This window comes from Artemia sp. Qi Xiang Cuo, chromosome 5, assembly GCF_049724085.1.
Source record: "Artemia sp. Qi Xiang Cuo chromosome 5, ASM4972408v1, whole genome shotgun sequence".
In the NCBI taxonomy this organism is placed as follows: Eukaryota; Metazoa; Arthropoda; class Branchiopoda; order Anostraca; family Artemiidae; genus Artemia; species Artemia sp. Qi Xiang Cuo.
The window spans coordinates 69,907,238-69,933,174 of NC_142798.1; the positions used below are offsets into that span (position 1 = coordinate 69,907,238).

General features: G+C 34.5%; 2 protein-coding genes across 2 annotated transcripts in view; one reads left to right on the plus strand and one right to left on the minus strand.

Annotated features, from left to right (window-relative positions):
* LOC148952450 (coiled-coil domain-containing protein 93-like) overlaps positions 1–25,937 on the minus strand; it is a 253,210-nt gene that overhangs the window by 210,186 nt on the left and 17,087 nt on the right. The window lies entirely within an intron of this gene.
* The window catches only part of LOC148952454 (uncharacterized), an 89,066-nt gene that overhangs the window by 60,539 nt on the left and 2,590 nt on the right, over positions 1–25,937 (plus strand). The window lies entirely within an intron of this gene.

A 25,937-nucleotide genomic window follows, 5' to 3' on the forward strand; every position in this document is an offset into this window, starting at 1 on the left:
ACATGTTTCCCGTTGATAGATCGTATCGTCATCTTTCTGGTTCAAGAATTCAAATAATACTAAAGAAAAAAAGAAGACGTATATACTGATTCACTATTATCGTAAATCAAATCTTGTTTGCGTTCCAAGATTGGTACCTTTGTAAAAAAAATACAATAATAGACAATGAAATCGCTGGCAAAATAAAAAGGGCTTTGGTAGAAAATATCACTAAGGAATAGGAAGATAAATTAATGGAGAATAAAGCACAAGTGAACATTATTACTACCGATTCAATGAATCAAATAATACCAAAGATGAAACGTGTATTGAACTTGCAGATGACACCCCAGTAAATTGCATATTACTCAAAATGGAATAATGATTATTCTACTGGTTATGAACTAAGAGAAGAGGGTAAGTCTAGTATCAAGAGAGAACATGATGATTTATTTGTTGGAACAGATTCAAAATGTCCAAAGTTGTTCAATGATATTAATAATGTATACTAACATAATTTTATGTTAATATTCGACATGTCATTATTCCAATAGAAAATATTTTATGCATTACTTTGTTATATTTCCATTATTTTTAGGATACGATAGCATATCAAACGCTTAGAATTTTTATTAAAAAGTCTGAGATTTTTTATATTTTTTGGAAAAAAAATTAGAATTGGACTATAACTATTTATTTTCTTTGAGAAAATTCAGAAGAGAACTTGAACTTTGCTTCACTTTGTTTTAAAACTCAGAATTAAAGTGGAACCATTTCTCTTCTTTGGGAAAACATTCAGAAGAGAACATGAACTTTTTCTCTACTTGGGGAAACATTCCGAATCAAAGTATTACTTTTTTCTAGCTTCTATGATAAAATTCTGAATTGAACTCTGACTTTTTTTATTTTAGAAAATTCGGAAGAGATCTTGAGATTTTCTTTACTTTTTCGGGAAAAGTAAGAATTACAAGTGGAACTATTTATCTCCAGAAGAGGACTAGAACTTTTCTTCACTTCTCTGAGAAAACTTGGAACTAAAGTGGAACTTTTTATATCTTCATGGCAAATATTCAGAATTCAACTGTAACTTATTTTCTATCTTCTACGGAGAAATCCAGAACAGAACTTTTAAAATTTTTTTCATGTCTCTTAAAATTCAGAACTGAAGTAGAACTTTTTTCGCTTCTTTGGAAAATTCAAAATTGAGCTAACTTTTTTCTCTTCTTTAAGAAAATTCAGAGGAGAACTTGAACATTTTTACACTTCTTTGAGAAAACTCAGAATTAAAGTGGAAACTCTTTATCTTCATAGTGAATATTCACAATGAGAGTATAACTTTTTTCCTATTTTTTATGAGAAATTTAGAACAGAAATTCATATTTTTTCACCTCATTGAGAAAAAATCAGAACAGAAGTGGAACCTTTTTATTTTCTCTGAAAAAAATTAGAATTGATCTGTAACTTATTTTTTCTTCAAGAAAATTCAGAAGAGAATTTGAACTTTTCTTCACTTTATTGAGAAAACTCAGAATTAAAGTGGAACTTTTTATCTTCAGAAGAGAACTTGAACATTTTTGCACTTCTTTGAGGAAACTCAGAATTAATGTGGAACTCTTTATCTTCATGGCGAATATTCATAATTAAAGTATAACATTTTTCTATCTTCTATGAAAAATTTGGAACAGAACTTTAAATTTTTCCATCTCTTTGAGAAAAATCATCACTGAAGTGGAACCTTTTTATTTTCTTTGGAAAAAATTAGAATTGATCTGTAACTTATTTATTTTCATTGAGAAAATTCTGAAGAGAACTTAAAGTTTTCTTCACTTCGTTGAGAAAATTTAGAATTAAAGTGGAATTTTTCCTCTTCATGGATAATATTCACATTCACAATCAAAGTATGACTTTTTCTATCTTCTAAGGAAATATTTAGAATAGAACTTTAATTTTTTTCATGTGTTTGAGAATATTAAGAACTGAAATGGAAGCTTTTTTTCTCTGGAAAGAATTAGAATTGTTCTGCAACTTATTTTTTCTTTGAGAAAATTCGGAAGAGAACTTGAACTTTTTCTTTCCTTCATTGAGAAAACTCAGAATTAAAGTGGAACTTTTTATCTTCAGAAGAGAACTTGAACATTTTTGCACATCTTTGAGAAAACTCAGAATTAAAGTGGAACTTTTTATCTTCATAGCAAATATTCACAATCAAAGTGTAACTTTTTTCTATCTTCTACTGAAAAATTTAGAACAGAACTTTATGGATGTTCTTATTTCTGAAAACTAAAACCCAACTTTATAAAAAAATCAAATGTTATTAATAAAATCAGATGTATTTTAAACTGGGATGTTCATATTCCTGAAAACTAAACCCCAGCTTTATTAAAAAAATATGCAAAAATGTACCCAATTATTAAAATCAGATGTATTTTAAACATGTATGTTCTTATTTCTGAAAATTAAAACCCAACTTTATTAGAAAACCAAATATTATTAATAAAGCCAGACATACACCTACAAAAGGTTAGGAAATAGAGCTCAGAAAAGTTCAAAATAGCAAACTTGACATCCCAAATCATGAGTTTCATGCAATACACACCTACGAAAGGTTAAGAAACCTAGCTAAGAAAATTCTGAAATAGTAAACCAAACATCCCAAATCATAGATTTCAGACAACACACACCTACTACAAGCTAAGAAACCTATGTCAGAAAAGTGTGAAATAGTAAACCCAGCACCCTAAATCATAGGCTTCAGACAACAAACATCTACAAACGTTGAGAAATTTAGCTTAAATGTCAATTTTTTATGCTTTAACTATGTTTTATGTCATTCTATAACCTGTAAAAAAAATTTGAAAAAATATTCCATGTTAAAAAAAATAAAAAGTTAAAAAAACTTCAATAAAAAAGTATAAAAAAATGGGGAGAGGGGGGGGGCAGGGGGCCCAAAAACTGGGGGGGGGGTAGGGGGCTGTTTGGTGGTTGGGGATAGGGGACCTTTGCAGGTTGAGGTCCTTGGTGGTTAGGGTCATTGATGATTGCAGTACTTGATGCTTCAAACATATAATCATCCTAATACTTGATTTCTAAGGATTTCTATGGATTTCTATGGATAAAATTGTTTTCTTGGCATCTACATCTCTATTAGTATCAACTTTTTAGTATACTATAATGTTAGAGTATATTTTATATTGACAACACTGTTCAACCAATACTTGTGTCTTATACAGAACACATCCGAGAAGTTAAGCTAGGTCAAGTTAAAAGGTCATCTTGTCATCGTTAATCGTGTCTGTAGATTGATGCCTAGGATGCTATTCCGAATTTATAATAAATTGCCTATGAGTTAGCAACCCCTTCGTGCTTACCTTAACTGGTAGGCAGTTTAACCCTTTTTTACCACCTTCATACAATCCAATTCAAAATTATTCAATCCCCAATTAAGATCATTCATTGTAGAGTTATGCCAGTATAATATGTTTTTCGCAAATAGAGTTATTTTTACGCAAATGGTACAATTTTTTGATATCTAACACCATACGCTATCAATTCTGGACAAGATGCGAGGTACCTTCAGGCTAAAGATTATTAGTGGTTGACAACTTCTGACTCAGAAACATGCTCGGCTTGGCTGTATCTTTAGCAAAAGCATTATTTATACGAAAAAACATGATTATCTTACCCTACGACTGAAACCAGTATTTTTAACAGAAAAGTGTATTAAACCTTTGAATATGTTATACCAGTGTCTCTTGTATGCGTCAAATCTATTACATATCTGAGCAAATTCCTTGTACAGTTGATAGTAATTAATCCCATATGCTATTATTAAATCTTCCGTCGAACGCGAATAACCAAAAGCTTGGCTGTTAACCATTTTACAGAAGAGTCCATTAAACCTTTGAATAAGTTATACTAATGTCTCTTGTATGCGTCAAATCTATTACACATCTGAGCATATTCTTTTACAGTTGATAGTAAGTAATCCCATATGCTATCATTAAACCTACCATTGAATGCTAATAGCCGAAGGCTTGGCTGTTAACCATTTTACAGAAAGAACATTAAACCCTTATTATCTTACCCTACGACTGAAACCAGTATTTTTTACAGAAAAGTGTATTTGAATACGCAATATGACGAACTTTTAGTTTTGGCTATATTTGAATCCAATTACTAATCAAGTTATCGTATATGGAGTACCCACTGTATCCGCTCTCTCTGATTAGCCCAGAAAATAGGGGTTGTCAGTAGAAAGGCCTTATTGACTCCCGTACTAACCACGTGGCTTATGGTTTTTCTCACTGAGAATGAAAAAAAAGGATTTTTCTCACTTGAAAAACAGGAATTTTATAACTTTTATGGATTTTTATTGGACGGTTATGAGTGTTAGTCAATTTATTTGTTGTTTTTCATGGATGTCAACAGCTATTATTGTCTGTTTTATGGTTTTTGTCAGTGAGACTGGAAAAACAGGATTTTTCTCACTTTGATGGATGTTTTCTGGATTATTGAGTCTAACGGGGACAGAGTCAATGACACTTCTTTCAAGATCTTGTTTTGTCGTTGCTGTTGTTTGGCCAAGTGCACACTGGGGTAAAGTGTTATGATCCAGGAATAGGAAGCAGGATCACGTGTCTCCTTCTAGACCAATCAGCGTGTCGGTTACATCTCCTTCTAGACCAATCAGAAGCTCACTTACATATTAGTAGTGGAGGATTGCAGAGAATATGAGGAAAGGATTTTTGTTAAAGTTTTATTAGTCTGTGAATAGAATTAAAAGGAATGAGAAGAACAGTTTTGACTTTACTCATTTGGATATATATTTGTGTGTTGATGATGAGTGGAATGTTTACCCTATTAGAAGTTGATAGTGGAGTTGATGGTAATAATACAAGAGCACCAAACATTGCGATGGAAATCACGAGAGGATCACGGTTTTGTCTGGAATGGGATGTAGTATATGCAAGATATGTGATATCCCTTAGCAAATTTAAAATGGAGAATCAATTATGTTTCGCTGCAAAAGTTGATATAGCACATGTGAATAGACTTCAATGTGCTTTAAGTGCATTAGTGAAACATATCGAAGAGAATAAACTGTATCGCTAATTGTACCTGCTTAGTATTATTGTTGTTGTTGTAATTATTCAATAAAATTGTTTCGAAATCGAAAATGTTCCCTTTCTTTTCTGGTTAGGTTAGGGCTAGTCAGAGCAGTCAGAGTGAAAGGATTGAAAAATGAATAAATTTGAGAAAGAGAGAATTAGATCAAATCTAGTGTTTATGGAAAAACATTTGATTTTGGATGACGATTTTCTCGAGTTATCTCTTCAACGCAGGATATTCTCTCGTCAGGGAACACTTGACAATATAATGAGGACTGATTCTCCGATGTTTTGACATAAACTCTCCGCGCGAGGTTATAAATAATTTTGGCATCCCATTTTTCCTGTTTTGTTTACATTAGCGGTTTTAGCCAATCTAGGTTTTCAACGCATTTGCGTAATTCTTTGTTGTCTTGAAATAGCGTGTTCCCTCTCCTTTGTTGTTAGAATGTTAGGCTAACGAATCATGGTCAGTCTTTCTTCTCCCCTAATGTCTAGAGACGCTAGTTTAAAACCTTGGCATAGTATTCATCAAATGTGTCAAAATATTTTGCGTACGCTTCGTCTTAATTAACAACACATGTTTGTTATGAACAAGAGGGGTGACTGTCTGGAAAGAGCTTTTCTCTGCAAAATTGTCACATAATAGATTTTATGGGAGCTAAACATTTTCATATGATTTAATCACATTTTAGGGCTGGAAATTGCATGTAAGGATGGGACTCTAACAGGAGCATGTGGGTACACAATAAAAACATTTATTCATGGCTAATTCTAGTTTGGCTAGAGGATCTAAATACTTGCACCTGAGAAAGCTATTTTATCCAAGCCCTAGACGAATAATGCTAGTTTTTTACAGCTTTAAACATACCTTAGTTTATTTTGCTTTAAATGCCCAGCATCTCTAGGCACTTATCAAAATCATATATTTTCTCTAAATGGTAAAAATAGGAACATTTATCCTTAATTTTTATGGTAAAACAGGTAAAAATAAGATCATTTATTCTTGCATTTTTCCTTAAGAGTGCACAGTTTTTTGTTTTTTATAAGAAATTCACATAATTCTCCAAAAATTGTAGTTTTAGGTACTTTTCTTATCATTATGAAAGGGCTTAGGTTGGGGGAAACGAGACCTATTATTCTCTGTCTACTAAACTCGGATTATTCTTTTTCCATCATATTTGAAACATTTCTAGCCTTAATATAGCTTATTATAGGGAGAATAAATTATTTAATTCTATATCTTTCTTTAAAAAAGTTTATTATATTGTTGCGACGTGTGAAAACTAAGGTTTTTAAGTTTGATATAGAAGGGTAGAATGCAATGACATAAGTTTAGGGGGGGGAGGGGGGTACTAAAATTAGGCTCAATTTATCTGGAAAAACATTTGATTACAGGAGCAATCCCACCTATAGAAAAGAACTCATGCATCTTTTACCCCCTTTATCATTACATGATCCTCATTTAGGGACCCCTCCATTGTAAAAAAAGGAACATTTATCCTTAATTTTTATGGTAAAATAGGTAAAAATAGGACCATTTATTCTTGCATTTTTCCTTAAGAGTGCACAGTTTTTTGTTTTTTTCAAGAAATTCACCTAATTCTCCAAAAATTCTAGTTTTAGGTACTTCTCTTATCATTATGAAAGGGCTTAGGTTGGGGGAAACGAGACCTATTATTCTCTGCCTATTAAACTCGGATTATTCTTTTTCCATTATATTTAAAACTTTTCTAGCCTTACTAAAGCTTATTATAGGGAGAATAAATTATTTAATTCTATATCTTTCTTTAAAAAAGTTTATTTTATTGTTGCGAGGTGTGAAAACTAAGGTTTTTAAGTTTGATATAGAAGGGTAGAATGCAATGACATAAGTTTAGGGAGGGGGTACTAAAATTAGGCTCAATTTATCTGGAAAAACATTTGATTACAGGAGCAATCCCACCTATAGGAAAGAACTCATGCATCTTTTACCCCCTTTATCATTACATGATCCTCATTTTGGGACCCCTCCATGGTAAAAATAGGAACATTTATCCTTAATTTTTATGGTAAAATAGGTAAAAATAGGACCATTTATTCTTGCATTTTTCCTTAAGAGTGCAAAGTTTTTTATTTAAGAAATTCACCTAATTCTCCAAAAATTCTAGTTTTAGGTACTTTTCTTATCATTATGAACGGGCTTAGGTTGGGGGAAACGAGACCTATTATTCTCTGCCTATTAAACTCGGATTTATTCTTTTTCTATTATATTTAATGCATTTCTAGCCTTACTATAGCTTATTATAGGGAGAATAAATTATTTAATTCTATACCTTTCTTTGAAAAATGTTTCTTTTATTGTTGCGAGGTGTGAAAACTAAGGTTTTTAAGTTTGATATAGAAGGGTAGAATGCAATGACATAAGTTTAGGGAGGGTACTAAAATTAGGCTCAATTTATCTGGAAAAAAACATTTGATTACAGGAGCAATCCCACCTATACGAAAGAACTCATGCATCTTTTACACCCTCTACCATTACATGGTCCTCATTTAGGGACCCCTCCATTAAGGTGGGTAATTGTTTGGAATCTATACTAAATTTTGTCTTCTTTTTAGGAGTTTCAAACTCTTCTCCCACAAGCCAAGAGAGAAAGAACAATGATAAAACTCCTGTTAGGACATTAGTTGTCCAGTATTGGCGTTGGCCAAGACATTCAGCCCCTTCCAGAAATATTCTGGCGCTGCCTACACATGCCACAACCCAATCAGCGCACGAACATCGCGGCGCTGTTACCTGACCTAACCTCAAAACTGAGCTAGGACTTTAAATTTGCGATCAAATAGGGTTAGGTTAGGTGGGGGAGACAAACCTCGTCTAATTAGCACTTTTAACCATTCTAAATGTGATAGAAGCTACAACACCCTGCTTCAATCCCTTTTTAAGTATTCAAACTGAATGTTCGTATAACAATGCGTTGAGTTATTCCTCAGAAAATTGATCCCTCCAAATATTTACTCAGAGGGGCGGATGCTGAAATGTAAAACGTTACTTATTTGTCCATCACTTTCACAGTTTTCAAGTTGGGATCTTCGAACACACTCCCTCCTTCACAGTTTATTCTAAGAAAGTGAGCTGTATTTGTTAGAGTTTCAGAAACATTACATATTTATTTAATTTAAGCCCTTTTTTCAGATATAATAATGTTTGGCTTGATTGATACAGAATATATTGGTCTGAAATATTCCTCAAATGGCATTATTTTCGCAGCAGCTTTCTTACTCCTAGACAATCAACGACGTGAAATTCATAGATATAAATGGAACGTCAGATACATTATGTATAAGTACGAGAAAAAAAGATGGAGTCCAACATTAAATTTTATAAATCGAAAGGGCTTTTACGTTAAAACCATAAGACCACATAATGAAAATGGCTATGAAATAAAACACGTACAAGAGGAAATTCAGGAAATATGCAGTTTTTTCGGTGTGCAAGCTGTTTATGTTAAGGGAAACGTGCCAACTGATAAACTCTTACTACAAAATGTGATAAAACCATAGCATTATTCAATTCAGAAGACTTCAGAGATTGTGAGAAATACCTGCATTCAGTACATGAACCAGAAGATGAAGTTAGATATTTTTCTCAATGGATACCGGAAAAGATGCCTGACATGGAAAAATGCATCAGATATCCAAAGACCTAAACTTGCTCTTCTTCATATCAAATGGATTAAGCTTTTTTTTTAATATGTCATTATTTATTTTTTCATACGATTTAAAATATGTTTAAGCAATAAATATCTTAAGCCTGAGACGTTTTTATTCTTTAGAATAGTCCATCGCCATGAAAATTATACTTTAAGATTCAATATGCCAGGGAACACACATTCAAGTTCAGCATGTGGGAGAGCCCTAAATAGTCACCCCTAAAAAGGTAAGTTAACCCTAAAAGGTTAAAGAATTTTTCTGAAATTACACTTTCAGATCCAGTATGTCAGGGAACACACTTTCAGTTCCAGCATGTAGGAGAACTCTAAATGCTCATCCCAAAAAAGGTAAGTTAACCCTAAATGGTTAAAGACTCTCTGAAATCACACTTTCAGGTTAGGTTAGCTAGGGCCCCGACACCCCCCTCCCTCCCAAAATGGCCCCCCGGCCCCCCTCGGACCCACAAAGGGCCCCCAAGTGCCCCTGGGACCCATCCTTTTCACCCAAAACTTTACTTTACAGCTTTTTGAATGCTCCAACACCAAGCAATACTTTTCAAAAGACATTTCAGAACAAGTTCTTTTCTTAATGTCCTTCCTAAACCCATTTACAAGTTGAAGTATCCATCCTTTACACCCACAACTTTACTTTACAGCTTTTTGAATGCTCCAACACCAAGAAATACTTTTCAAAAGACATTTCAGAACAAGTTATTTTCTTAATGTCCTTCCTAAACCCATTTTACAAATTGAAGTACCCATCCTTTACACCCACAACTTTACTTTACAGCTTTTTGAATGCCCCAACACCAAGCAATACTTTTCAAAGGCATTTCACAACTAGTTCCTTTCTTAACGTCCCTCCTAAACCCATTTTACAAGTTGAAGTACTCATCCTTTTCAACATAACTTTTCTATACTGCTTTTTTGAATGCTCCAACACCAAGCAATACTTATCAAATGGCATTTCAGAACAACTTTTTTTCTTAATGTCCTTCCTAAACCCATTTTACAAGTTGAAGTATCCATCTTTTTCACCCAGAACTATATTTCACAGCTTTTTGAATGCCCCAACACCAAGCAATACTTTTCAAAAGACATTTCAGAACAAGATCTTTTTTTAATGTCCCTCCTAAATCCTTTTTACAAGTTGAGGTACCCATCCTTTTCACCACAACTTTACTTTACAAGTTTTGTGCACGCCACAATATCATGCAAGTTTCCACTTCAGTTCAAATTTTTCTCAAAGAGATGAAAAAATTTAAAATACTGTTCCAAATTTTCCATAGAAGATAGAAAGTTCAAGTTATCTTCTGAATTTTTTTAAAGAACTTACAGTTCAATTCTAATTTCTTCAAAGAAAATAAAAATCGTCCACTTCAGTTCTTAATTTCACAAAGACACAAGGAAATTTAAAGTTCTATTTGAAATTTTTCCGTAGAAGATAGAAAAAAGCTATACCATAGTTGCGAATATTTTTCCGGAAGATAAAAATTTCTACTTCAATTTTAAATTTTCTCAACAAAGTGAAGAAAAGTTCAAGTTCTAGTCATCAAGCAAGATTCCACTTCAGTTCAGATTTTTCTCAAAGAGATGAAAAAATTTAAAATACTGTTCCAAATTTTTCATTAAAGATAGAAAGTTCAAGTTATCTTCTGAATTTTATTAAAGAACTTACAGTTCAATTCTAATTTCTCCAAAGAAAATAAAAATCTTCCACTTCAGTTCTTAATTTCGCAAAGACACAAGGAAACTTAAAGTTCTATTTGAAATTTCTCAATGAAGTGAAGAAAAGTTGAAGCTCTCATCTGAATTTTCTCAATGAAAAAGAAATTCGTTATTGATCAATTCTATTTTTCCTAATAATATAAAAAGGTTCCACTTCAGTTCAGATGTTTCCCCAAAGACATAAATTTTTAATTCTCCTCCAAATTTTTTGTAGAAGATAGAAAAAGTTACACATTGATCGTAAATATTTCACTATGACGATAAGGAGCTAATTTTCTCATTGATGTGAAGAAAAGTTCAAGTTCCTTTCCTAACTATCCCTATGAAAAGAAATAAGTTACAGATCAATTCTATTTTTCAATAAAAAATAAAAATTTTCCACTTCAGTTCAGATTTTTCTCAAAGAGATGGAAAAATTTAAAATTACTGTTCTAAATTTTTCATAGAAGATAGAAAAAGTTATACGTTGATCATGAAAAGTTACTCAAGTCTGAATTTTATTAAAGAACTTACAGTTCAATTCTAATTTCTCCAGAGAAAAATAAAAATCTTCCACTTCAGTTCTTAATTTCACAGACACAAAGAAATTTTAAGTTCTCTTCTGAATTTTCTTAGAGAAAAGAAAAAAGTTATAGTTCAATTCTAATTTTTTTTTAAGAAAATAAAAAATCTCCAACTTTTTAATAAACATTCTAAGCGCTTAACATGTTAACGTTTCCTAAGATAATAGAAATATAACAAAGTAATGCATAAAATATTTTTATTGAAGTAACAACATGTAGTAACAACATAAAAATATGTTATAGACATTATTAACATCATTGAAAAACATTGAACATTCTGAATCTGTTCCATAAAATAAGTTGTCAAGTTTTCTCTCTCTTGATACTCGAGTTACTAGCTTCTCTCGATTCATAACCACTAGAATGATCATTCATCCATTTTGAGTCATATACGACGTTCCCAGGGACTGTCACCTACTGAATCAATACACGTTTCATCTTAGGTACTATTTGATTCATTGACTATATGATCAATACTAGTAATAATGCTCACTTGTGCTTGATTGTCCAAACAATTTGTCATTATATTCATTAGTAATATTGTCTGCCAATGCTCTTTTTATTTTACCAGCAATTTCACTGTCTATTATCACATTATTTTTAATTAGAGGCAACAGTTTTGGCACGTTGACAAGATATGTATTATAATGTTGGTGAAGAAGTAGGCCCTTCTTTTCCTTACTGATCTCATTCGAATGCTAACACCGGAAAGATGACAATAAGATCTATCAACGGCTAACATGTTACCAGAAACAATAGCTAGAAGTTGCCCATTTTCATCAATTATTACTTTTATGTTGGCATTCTCTTTGAGCACTAACTTCTCTGGAAATGATACTTTCACATATCCACCTTTTGAATGACGAAAATTCTTGACTACTCCAAAGGAATTTAACTCCTCACTGTCATGACAACGTAGGCACACATTCCCAATAAGATCTCCACTACTGCTTGTCCCATAGTTCAAATATATCTTTTTGTCAGCATTCAAGGCAACAATGACTTTATCAAGTGCACACACTTTCTTCGAATAATTCATTTTCACGTCTTTTTTTTAAATATGGTATAGGTATTTATCCCTCCAATTGCAAAAAATGACTGATTTAACACACGCAATAAACTAGATAGTCTCGATAACCTACCATGGAGTACCACTGGTAGGGCCGCTTTCAATGTAAGAGCAACCATAGAGTACGTTTGCTACACCCGCAAGCATGTAGGTTAGGTTAAGTTAGGTTAGGTTAGCCTACGTACGCGCGCGTACGTAGGCTAACCTAACCTAACTTAACTTAACCTAACATAACTTAATCTAGCCTAACCTAACCTAACTTAAACATGGAGAGATGTTTACTAGCTAATCTAACCTAACGTAGCTAACCTAACCTAACTTAACTAACCTGACTTAACCTAACCTAATCTAACCTAACTTAATCTAGTCTAACCTAACCTAACCATACTCACCGGAAAATCCCCCCAGGTCGACTTTGTATTTCTATCTAACTATGCATGCTTGCGGGTGTAGCAAACGTACTCTATGGTTGCTCTTACATTGGAAGCGGCTTTCCCAGTGGTACTCCATGGTAGGTTATAGAGACTATCTAGTTTATTGCGTGCGTTAAATCAGTAATTTTTTACCATTGGAAGGATAAACACCTACACCATATTTTTAAAAAAGACGTGAAAATGAATTATTCGAAGAAAGTGTGTGCACATGATAAAGTCATTGCTGCCTTGAATGCTGACAAAGAGATATATTTGAACTATGGGACAAGTAGTAGTGAAGATCTTTTTGGGAATGTATTCCTACGTTGTCATGACAGTGAGGAGTTAAATTCCTTTGGAGTAGTCAAGAATTTTCATCATTCAAAAGGTGGATATGTGAAAATATCATTTCCAGAGAAGTTAGTGCTCAAAGAGAATGCCAACATAAAAGTAATAATTGATGAAAATGGGCAACTTCTAGCTAATGGTTCTGGTAACATGTTAGCCGTTGATAGATCTTATTGTCATCTTTCCGGTGTTAGCATTCGAATCAAATCAGTAACGAAAAGAAGGGCCTACTGCTGCACCAACAATCATATCTTGTCAACGTGCCAAAACTGCTGCCTCTCTAAAAATAATGTGATAATAAACAGTGAAATTGCCGGTAAAATAAAAAGAGCGTTGACAGACAATATCGCTAATGACTATAATGACAATTTGTTTGGACAATTAAGCACAAGTCAGCATTATTACTACTATTGATCATATAGTCAATGAATCAAATAATACCTAGGATGAAACGTGTATTGAATCAGTAGGTGACATTCCCAGTGGAAATTGCATATGATTCAAAATGGATGAATGATTATTCTAGTGGTTATGAACTAAGAGAAGCGAGTAACTCTAGTATCAAGAGAGAGAGAACTTGATAAATTATTTTATGGAACAGATTCAGAATGTTCAATGTTGTTCAATGATGTTAATAATGTCTATAACATATTTTTATGTTGTTACTACATGTTGCTACTTCAATAAAAATATTTTATGCATTAATTTGTTTTATTTCTATTATCTTAGAAAACGTTAGCATGTTAAGTGTTTAGAACGTTTATTAAAAAGCTGGAGATTTTTTATTTTCTTTGAAAAAAAATTAGAATTGAACTATAACTTTTTTCTTTTCTCTAAGAAAATTCAGAAGAGAACTTTAAATTTCTTTGTTTCTTTGTGAAATTAAGAACTGAAGTGGAAGATTTTTATTTTTTCTGGAGAAATTGGAATTGAACTGTAAGTTCTTTAATAAAATTCAGACTTGAGTTAACTTTTCATGATCAACGTATAACTTTTTCTATCTTCTATGAAAAATTTAGAACAGTAATTTTAAATTTTTCCATCTCTTTGAGAAAAATCTGAACTGAAGTGGAAAATTTTTATTTTTTCTTGAAAAATAGAATTGTTCTGTAACTTATTTCTTTTCATAGGGATAGTTAGGAAAAGAACTAGAACTTTTCTTCACATCAATGAGAAAATTAGCTCCTTATCTTCATAGTGAAATATTCACGATGAATGTGTAACTTTTTCTATCTTCTACAAAAAATTTGGAGGAGAACTTTAAATTTAAGTCTTTGGGGAAACATCTGAACTGAAGTGGAACCTTTTTATATTATTAGGAAAAATAGAATTGATCAATAACTAATTTCTTTTCCATTGAGAAAATTCAGAAGAGAGCTTGAACTTTTCTTCACTTCATTGTGAAATTTCAAATAGAACTTTAAATTTCCTTGTTTCTTTGTGAAATTAAGAACTGAAGTGGAAGATTTTTATTTTCTTTGGAGAAATTAGAATTGAACTGTAAGTTCTTTAATAAAATTCAGAAGATAACTTGAACTTTCTATCTTCTATGAAAAATTTGGAACAGTATTTTAAATTTTTTCATCTCTTTGAGAAAAATTTGAACTGAAGTGGAATCTTGCATGATGACTAGAACTTGAACTTTTCTTCACTTCGTTGAGAAAGTTTAAAATTGAAGTAGAAAATTTTATCTTCCGGAAAAATATTCGCAACTATGGTATAGGTTTTTCTATCTTCTACGGAAAAATTTCAAATAGAACTTTAAATTTCCTTGTGTCTTTGTGAAATTAAGAACTGAAGTGGAAGATTTTTATTTTCCTTGAAGAAATTAGAATTGAACTGTAAGTTCTTTAATAAAATTCAGAAGATAACTTGAACTTTCTATCTTCTATGGAAAATTTGGAACAGTATTTTAAATTTTTTCATCTCTTTGAGAAAAATCTGAACTGAAGTGGAAACTTGCATGATATTGTAGCGTGCACAAAACTTGTAAAGTAAAGTTGTGGTGAAAAGGATGGGTACCTCAACTTGTAAAAAGGGTTTAGGAGGGACATTAAAAAAAGACCTTGTTCTGAAATGTCTTTTGAAAAGTATTGCTTGGTGTTGGGGCATTCAAAAAGCTGTGAAGTATAGTTCTGGGTGAAAAAGATGGGTACTTCAACTTGTAAAATGGGTTTAGGAAGGACATTAAGAAAAAAAGTTGTTCTGAAATATCTTTTGAAAAGTATTGCTTGGTGTTGGAGCATTCAAAAAGCTGTAAAGTAAAGTTGTGGGGTGTAAAGGATGGATACTTCAACTTGTAAAATGGGTTTAGGAAGGACATTAAAAAAAGAACTTGTTCTGAAATGTCTTTTGAAAAGTATTGCTTGGTGTTGGAGCATTCAAAAAGCTGTAAAGTAAAGTTTTGGGTGAAAAGGATGGGTCCCAGGGGCACTTGGGGGCCCTTTGTGGGTCCGAGGGGGGCCGGGGGCCATTTGGGGCGGGGGGGTGATCGAGGCCCTAGCTAACCTAGCCTGAAAGTGTGATTTCAGAGAGTCTTTAACCATTTAGGGTTAACTTACCTTTTTAGGGATGAGCATTTAGAGTTCTCCTACATGCTGAACCTGAAAGTGTGTTCCCTGACATACTGGATCTGAACGTGTAATTTCGGAAAAATTCTTTAACCTTTTAGGGTTAACTTACCTTTTTAGGGATGACTATTTAGGGCTCTCCAACATGCTGAACTTGAAAGTGTGTTCCCTGGCATGTTAAATCTGAAAGTCTAATTTTCATGGCAATGGACTATTCTAAAGAATAAAAACGTCTCAGGCTTAAGATATTTATTGCTTAAACATACTTTAAAACATTTGAAAAAATACATAATGACAAATTTTTAAAAAAAAGCTTAATCCATTTGATATGAGTAAGAGCAAGTTTAGGTCTTTGGATATCTGATGCATTTTTCCATGTCAGGCATCTTTTCCGGTATCCATTGAGCGAAATATCTAACTTCATCTTCTGGTTCATGTACTGAATGCAGGTATTTCTCACATTTGAAGTCTTCTAAATTGAATAATGCTATGTTTTTATCACATTTTTCTAGTAAGAGTTTATCAGTTGGCACGTTTCCCTTGACACAAACAGCTTGCACACCGAATAAACTGCATATTTCCTGAATTTCCACTTGTACATATCTTATTTAATAGCCATTTTCATTATGTGGTCTTATGTTTTTAACGTAAAAGCCCTTTCGATTTATAAATTTAGTGTTGGACTCCATCTGTTCTTCTCGTACTTATACATAATGTATCTGAAGTTCCATTTATATCTATGAATATCACGTCGTTGATTATCTAGGAGTAAGAAAGCTGCTTCGAAAATAATGCCATTTGAGGAATATTTCAGGCCAATATATTCTGTATAAATCAAGCCAAACATTATTATATCTGAAAAAAGGGCTTAAATTAAATAAATATGTAATGTTTCTGAAACTCTAACAAATACAGCTCACTTTCTTAGAATAAACTGTGAAGGAGGGAGTGTGTTTTAAGATCCCAACTTGAAAACTATGAAAGTGATGGACAAATAAGTAACGTCTTACATTTCAGCATCCGCCCCTCTGAGTAAATATTTGGAGGGGTCAATTTTCTGAGGAATAACTCAACGCATTGTTATACGAACATTCAGTTTGAATACGTAAAAAGGGATTGAAGCAGGGTGTTGTAGCTTCTATCACATTTAGAATGATTAAAAGTGCTAATTAGACGAGGTTTGTCCCCCCCACCTAACCTAACCTTATTTGATCGCAAATTTAAAGTCCTAGTTCAGTTTTGAGGTTAGGTTAGGTAACAGCGCCGCTATATTCGTGCACTGATTGGGTTGTGGCATGTGCAGGCAGCGCCAGAATATTTCTGGAAGGGGCTGAATGTCTTGGCCAACGCCCATAATGGACAACTGATGTCCTCAAAGGAGTTTATCACTGTTCTTGCCCTCTTGGCTGGTGGAGGGAGTGTTGGACACTCCTAGAAAAGAAAACAGGATTTAGTATAAATCCCAAAAAATTACCCACCTTAATGGAGGGGTCCCTAAATGAGGACCATGTAATGGTAAATGGGGTAAAAGAAGCCTGAGTTCTTTCCTATAGGTGAGATTGCTCCTATAATCAAATATTTTTTCCAGATAAATTGAGCCTAGTTTTAGTACCCTCCATAAATTTAAGTCATTGCATTCTACCCTTCTATATCAAACTTAAAAACCTTAGTTTTCACAAACAATAAAAGAAACTTTTTTCAAAGAAAGGTATAGAATTAAATAATTTATTCTCCCTATAATAAGCTATAGTAAGGCAAGAAATGTTTTAAATATAATAGAAAAAGAATAAATCCGAGTTTAATAGACAGAGAATAATAGGTCTCGTTTCCCCCAACCTAAGCCCTTTCATAATTATAATAAAAGTAACTAAAACTGGAATATTTGGACAATTATGTGAATTTCTTAAAAAAAAATTGTGTACTCTTAAGGAAAAATGCAAGAACAAATGGTCCTATTTTTACCTATTTTACCATAAAAATTAAGGATAAATGTTCCTATTTTTACCATGGAGGGGTCCCTAAAGAAGGACCATGTAATGATAAAGGGGGTAAAAGATGCAGAAGTTCTTTCCTATAGGTGGGATTGCTCCTGTAATCAAATGTTTTTCCAGATAAATTGAGCCTAATTTTACTACCCCCTCCCTAAACCTATGTCATTGCATTCTACCCTTCTATATCAAACTTAAAAACCTTAGTTTTCACACCTCGCAACAATAAAATAAACTTTTTCAAAGAAAGATATAGAATTAAATAATTTATTCTCCTATAATTAGCTATAGTAAGGCTAGAAATGTTATAAATCTAAGAGAAAAAGAATAAATCCGAGTTTAGTAGGCAGAGAATAATAGGTCTCGTTTCCCCCAACCTAAGCCCTTTCATAATGATAAGAAAAGTACCTAAAACTACAATATTTGGAGAATTATGTGAATTTCTTAAAAAAACAAAAAACTGTGCACTCTTAAGGAAAAATGCAAGAATAAATGATCTTATTTTTACCTGTTTTACCATAAAAATTAAGGATAAATGTTCCTATTTTTACCATTTAGAGAAAATATATGATTTTGATAAGTGCCTAGAGATGCACAGCATTTAAAGCAAAATAAACTAAGGTATGTTTAAAGCTGTAAAAAACTAGCATTATTCGTCTAGGGCTTGGATAAAATACCTTTCTCAGGTCCAAGAATTTAGATCCTCTAGCCAAACTAGAATTAGCCATGAATAAATGTTTTTATTGTGCACCCACATGCTCCTGTTAGAGCCCCATCCTTACATGCAATTTCCAGTCCTAAAATGTGATTAAATCATATGAAAATGTTTCGCTCCCATAAAATCTATTATGCGATAATTTTGCAGAGAAAAGCTCTTTCCAGACAGTCACCCCTCTTGTTCATAACAAACATGTATTGTTAATTAAGACGAAGCGTGCGCGAATGATTTTGACACATTTGATGAATACTATGCCAAGGTTTTAAACTAGCGTCTCTAGACATTAGGGGAGAAGAAAGACTGACCATGATTCGTTAGCCTAACATTCTAACAACAAAGGAGAGGGAACACGCTATTTCAAGACAACACAGAATTACGCAAAAAGCATTGAAAACCTAGATTGGCTAAAACCTCTAATGTAAACAAAACAGGAAAAATGGGATGCCAAAATTATTTATAACCTCGCGCGGAGAGCTTATGTCAAAACATCGGAGAATCAGTCCTCATTATATTGTCAAGTGTTCCCTGACGACAGAATATCCTGCGTTGAAGAGATAACTCGAGAAAATCGTCATCCAAAATCAAATGTTTTTCCATAGACACTAGATTTAATCTAATTCACACTTTCTCAAGTTTTTTAATTTTTCAGTCCTTTTACTCTGACTGCTGACTCTATACTAACCCTGATTCGCTAGTCCTAACCTGACCAGAAAAGAAAGGGAAAATTTTTGATCTCGAGACAATTTTATTGAATAATTATGACAACAATAATAATACTAAGCATGTACAATTAACGATACAGTTTATTCCCTTCGATATGTTTCACTAATGCACTTAAAGCACATTGAAGTCTATTCACATGTCCTATATCAACTTTTGCAGCGAAACATAATTGATCCTCCATTTTAAATTTGCTCAAGGATATCACATATCTTGCATATACTTCATCCCATTCAAGACAAAGCCGTGATCCTTTCATGATTTCCACAGCAATGTTTGGTGCTCTTGTATTATTACCATCAACTCCGCTGTCAACTTCTAAGAGGTTAAATATTCCACTTATCGTCATTAACACACAAATATATATCCAAATGAGTAAAGTCAAAACTGTTCTTCTCACTCCTTTGAATTCTATTCACAGACTAATAAAACTTTAACAAAAATACTTTCCTCATATTCTCTGCAATCCTCCGCCGCTAATATGTAAGCTAGCCTCTGATTGGTCTAGAAGGAGATGTAACCGACTCGCTGATTGGTTTAGAAGGAGACACGTGATCCTGTTTCCTATTTCTGGATCATAACATTCGCCCCTAGCGTGCACTTGGCCAAACAACAGCAACGACAAAACAAGATCTTGAAAGAAGTGTCATTGACTCTGTCCCCGTTAGACTCAATAATCAAGAAAACATCCATCAAAGTGAGAAAAATCCTGTTTTTCCATTCTCACTGACAAAAAACATAAAACAGACATAAATTACTGTTGACATCCATGAAAAACAACAAATAAATTGACTAACACTCATAAACGTCCAAGAAACATTCATCAAAGTGGGAAAATTCCTGTTTTTCAAGTGAGAAAAATCCTGTTTTTTCATTCTCAGTGAGAAAAACCATAAACCACGTGGTTAGTACGGGAGTCAATAAGGCCTTTCTACTGTTGGCTCAGAAACCTGTCTGCTAAGGCATATACGGGTCCTAGTAATAGATGAATGACCGTGGTAATGCATGTACCCGTGAAACTGCACACATATCCATGCCTCAGGCGTGTAATCGCGATATTCCCTATGGCCTTACTACTGACATAGTCTTTTCCAGGAAGAAAGACTGAGCCTCTTCTGAAGTTAAACAACCGTTCCTTCCATAAAAACCTTTAATACCCCTTGGACATAACTTACAACCCTTGCCCCTAAGCTCTGGGGTTTGTTTCAACCCCAAAAGCTTTGTTATATGATATTTAGACTATTTTGAATAGAGTGGCTGTCACAAAATTTCTATAAGACACATTTCGGGACAATATGGCGTGTGTGTAGGGGTGAGAGAGTAGCTGCCCCCTGATCACTTTGACTCTTAAAAGGAGTACTGGAGCGTCTGATTACCAATCCAATTAGCCCCCTTTGAAGTTTATATGACCACACTTTCTATAAAAAAAACTATTTGTCCCCAGGGCACTACTTACAACCCTTGCCCTGAGGGCTGGGGGCTGGGATGCCAAATTGACACTTTTAGTGGCTTTTGAACACTTTTTCACTCTGAGGGACACCGGGACACTATTGGGTCAAAAAAGACAGCTTTTTGAAAAAAAGGGACACTTTTTGGACCATTTTTCCAAATCAAAAACCAAATGTCTTTATTTTCTTCTTTTTTTATAAGTACGAGCGCTTTTAATTTTTATTTTACTATTAAGCTTTGGTAAGGGTTTGGGAATTTTTCTTAGATGTTCTTGTACCCTGTGCATACACCACTTACCAACCGAATAGGAATAGAACCTAAAGTCTTAACCAATGTGGTATGCTAGAACTATCGAATACATCCTTTTCTTCTATCTTACGGTTGACGTTTGCCATCAAGTCGGTCAACTTCAAGGACCCACCTACTGCTTGTGGCAAAGTCACCAAGGCCACTGAGAAGGCTGGGAAGAAGAAGTGAATGGCCAGTCCCTGCTGGCACTTTCCACGTGCATCCCTGTGGCGTGTAGCCATGTACATATGGCTATTATTAGACTGCTGCCATTAATAGAAGGAAAGGAGTTTCGCAGAAAAGCTGTGTTGCGGCTCAATTTTATTTATAGCCACTAATGAATGTTTCTGTTTTATATTCTATACTTTCAGCTGTGTTTGTTTTTTTTTTTTTGTTATTATTTGTTGTTGGTTGTGATTTTTGTCGAACGCTGGTTGCCAGTTTCTATTGAGTATAACTTAAGCGAATTTATTTCAATCGGCCTTGTCTTCTCACTTTTTTAGTACTCGAAAACGTCATTTTTAATCAGGGCTACTTTTAAACGTTCAGAAAAGGGCCAGACATGAGTATCGTTAAACGATTTCAACCATTTGATGAATTAGTTGGCTGAACGATTAAGGTTATTAACGCCTTTTCTTTAAATTTACAAACATTCTAATCAAAACAGACATTTGGCTACTACAGCCGTTCAGACCTTGTCGCATCCAAAGATCCTCAATATCTAAGGAACTGATGGTATTAAGCCTAAAATTTCAGGAGATATTGAAGAGCTACTGGATTACATCTAGTTCCCTTAGCCCTTTTTAAATGCTTCCTTCCCTTATCACTGACCAAAATTTTGAACAAGTGATTTTGTTTAAAACAGTTCAAAGATCTAGTAACTATACCTCTAGGGATATAATGCCAAGACACCAGGACTGTAAATTATACATTTTGCCTTTTTTTACAAGCAGGATTTATTATTAGGAAAAGAGGATTTTTTTTATTATAAGCATGATCAAAAAGGCTTGTAGCATTATGTGATGCCTCACTCTCATGCTTGTGCATCAGCTTGCTATTATGTGCTTATGATTATTTGCCTTGATTCGCTTACGCTTGCTTTGCTTATAGTGTTCTTTATTGTAGGTGCCAGGGTTTCGAATAAAGATTTATCTACCAAACATTAGAGGGTGTAAGAAGTGGAATGGTTTCAAGAGGGCAATGATCAGTGAATACACTGACTTGCCCTTCATAGATGTAATGGTGGAAATATTGGCAGCCTAAACTAGCAAACAAAGGAGAGCTGACCACTCTCCTAGAAATGCTGAATTACTTAGCCAGATACATCCCCTATCTATCAACAAAGTGTAAGGATCTTTGTGACACCTGCAAAGACAAAGACTTTGTTTGAGAAACAAAACTTGATGTTGCCTTGACGCAAACAAAGGGCTCCGTGGTGTTGCACCTTCGTTTCTTTGATTGCTGAAGTACCTCAATCCACCTAACAGTTGATGCGTTGTCATATGGCCTAGGAGCATACATCTCAACAAATGGAAAGGTAATTGCGTACGCTTCACGAGCCCTTACGCCTACCAAGCAGATACAGGTAGAGAAAGAGCTTTACTCTATCATATTTGGTTGCCAATATTTCTGCCACTACATCTATGGAAGGCAAGTCACTGTATACACTGATCATTGTCCTCTTAAAACCCTGCTACAACAGCCTTTGCACAAGGCCCTAATAAGACTACAAAGGATGATGCTCCAGATTCAGCCATACAACTTGAGTTTCACTTACCAACCTGGCACTGAAATACCAGTTACCAATGCATTATCAAGGCTCCGCCTTTCAGGTGTTGACGAGGCTACACAGAGAAAACTCAAAGCATAAGTTCACCAAGTCGTCAAGTTACTTCCAGTGAGCAATTAAAACCTGCCAAAAATCCACAACCAGTCTAAAGACGATCCCCAGCTAGTTGCACTTGGACAAACTATAGAAACTGGCTGGCAGTCTTGCTACAAGCTATGTCCTAGTCATGTGCTGCTATTTTGGGGAGTCCAACATGAATTTTCATTAACAGCAAAATCATCTTCAAGGGAGATAGGATAGTGGTACCGAATGAAGTGGTAACAAAACAGAGAGCCAAGAAGCTCATCTACTGGCCTCAACTAAACGCAGACACGGAAAATCAAATTGTCAGCTGCTACACATGCCAAAAACATAGCAGGAGTCTACAAAAAAAGCCACTAATCTACTTACCAGTATCAGTTCTCCCATGGCAACAAATTGTCTCTGACATATTCACCTGGCATGGAACCAACTACCTCTTAGTTGTGGACTACCATAACTGTTTTTTTAAACTGTTTTATGATTTAACATCAGCAGAAGTCATTTTGAAACTGAAGTTGCATTTTGCCTGTCACAGCATACCCTGGGTCATGATGTCCAATTATGGTAGCCAATACGCATGCCAAGAATTCAAGAGGCTTGCCAGAGACTGTGGATTTGAGCCCAATATACCCCCAGTCAAATGGATTAGTGGAAAAGACTATCCAGACTTGCAAGAGCATCATGACCAAGGCAAGTAAAAATGGATTCGACCCACATTTTGGAATTTTAGAATACTGTAACACCCCAGTTGACAGTTTAGCTGCCCCCTCACAAATGTTCTTGAGCTACCAGCTCTGCTCAAAAATGGCATGCACAGAAAAGTACTTGGAAAAGAGAGTGGTACAGACTTCTCAATTTTTGGCAAGCAGAGGGATAGCTCAACACAGGCAGAAGTCTTATCATGGCCACCATGCTATACAACATATCAAACTCAGAGGAGGCAACCAGGTTTTCTTCAGAAAACAGCAAGAAGCACTCTGGAAAAGCAGGGGAAAAGAATAAAAGAAGCAGATGAACCTAGATCGTACTACCTGTCATCTAAAGATGTTTGATCCTTTGCTGGAACTGAAGACATTTAATCAAAGCAGCCTCTTGTTCAATGCCTGATAAGCCTGCCATGGACTAGCCCCTCAGGGCTGTATCAAGGTCATTAGACCCAAGAAGGGTTACTGATTACCCTGACACTACTGCAAGCGTGAATCCACACAGATCATTGCAGAGATTCCCAACAACTGCCACCAAGCTCAGTATGGTTGTAGCTGAGCCTCAACTGCCAGCAAGGGAACCATCTAGCATAATTGCAGAACAAGCCACAGTTGCTCAGGCTATGAGTTCTGGCAGAGTGGTGAAGCCACCAGAGAGACTAAACCTATAAAGAATAATCAAGTGACAATGTGACACTTGTGTGTAGTGTTGTTCTGCCAAAACCCATTGGCAGCTGATGAGAGTGAGCCTAGCACCTCCAGGTGTAGTGTTCTTTAGTGTCCTGTAGTGACACATATAAATTACCAAGTCAGCCTAACCATTGGTAGATAGCGGAGAGAGCCTAGTACCTCCAAACCTAGAAGGAAAAGGTGCTCATCCTTTTAGAAGAGTTGAAGGAGGATGAAGCATTATGTGATGTCTTGCTCTCATGCTTGTGCACCAGATTGCAATTATGAGCTTATGCTTATAAATTACTGAAAACGGCTTATGCCTCTCACTCAGACTATCAACTGTCTTGGCTTTTTCTCCAATTAACCATGGATTGATGGCAACTTGATTTTAATTTTTGAATCAAAATCAAGTTGTCATCAATCCATGGCTAATTGGAGAAAAAGCTAAGAAAGTTGATAGTCTGAGCATGAGGCATAAGCCTTTTTCAGGAATGTATAAAAATGATGTTACTTTCCCTAGTTGATAGATAGTCATTCATCCATCCGTCCATCTTGGTTCAGAACTAAGGTAGATCGTCATAAAACTTTATGGATGATAGATTTCTGGGTTGACTCATGACAGACAATGTTGACTGGACTGGTATCCAAAAGGGCGAACTGAATTTGCTTGCTATTATGTGCTAGGGCTTATTTGCATCAATGCGCTTATACTTGGTTTGCTTTGCTTATAGTGTTCTTTATTGTAGGTGCCTGGCTTTGGAATAAAGATTTATCTACCAAACATTGCAAGGCTTAAGGTATTAAGGTGAAACTTCAAGGAATATTCAGGAGAATGTTAAACTAAATTTGAAGATGGTATTTGCATTCTGTTCATCCAAAATGTGCATCTGTAATCCCACAAGGACAGCTCAGGGGATGAAGTTAAACTTTAAGGGCATGTTGAGAAAGATTTTAAAAATATTGGAATAGCCACCTTGTTCAAATAGTCAAGAAGTCAAATAACTATACATGTTCAGATGATATAACACCCACAACACCAAGGGATAAGATAAGATAAGATGTTTATTTCAAAAAATGACTATCACAAGACCGGAAGGGCCGAATTCGCATTTCGGGGTCATATAATAAAAAAAAACATAGGAATAGCACAACAACTAAAAAACTGGCTAAACAGTGCCAAAAACAACAATATCAGAAAGGCAAAGCCATTCATTAGTCTAAAAAAAAAGTGTCAAATGTAAGAAAGTTAAAAAGGCACAAACTAAAACAAAACCAAAAAAAAAAAATGAGACAAAAATAGTGTTAAAAAGGTTTAAAAGAGACTATATGAAAAGGGGAGGGAACGGAAGAACCAAACGGACACAAGCATGGGTATCACCAGTACAAAAAAAAAATAGTGGTTTATTTGATCAGAAATGAAGAGGACAAAGGTGTTTTTCATATCTGGAGGTTAAACAACGGATGGGGGACAAGATAGGGACGGGTTCAGAAACAGTACGTGGCAGGCGGTGTCTGGATGGGGAGCGTCTTTTGGGGAAAATATTTTCCGAGGAAGGGTTTATTATTGCATTTCTTGCAAAACGGAGGCACAGTGTTCCTCTCCTGTGCTGAAGAGTTTCCAGCTTGGCCATTTTTAGAAGGAGTGAATATGGTACCAAAGTTTCTTTAAAAATTATTCTTAGGGCTCCTTTTTGAATAGATTCAATTTTATCTGATTCATCACGGGAGATGCCAGGATGCCAAACTGGACAAGCATATTCAAGATGCGGGCAGACAGAGGAAGTATAAATTTTTAAATAATGGGATGAGGGGTTTGGGGGGTTTGTCATCCTCAAAATCATAATTTCTAGAACTTTCAACTACGTTGAACAAAATGGCTATCTCAAAATTTTAATTGAATGTGTTTGGGGAAATGGTGGGTGTGAGAGGGGGGTTATTTGCTCTCCATTCACTTTCGACTATTGAAAAGGGCACTAGCCCTTTCAGTTCCTAATCAAATGAGCCCTTTCTGAAGTTTTTACAACAACACTTTCTATAAAACCTTATATGTCCGTAGGG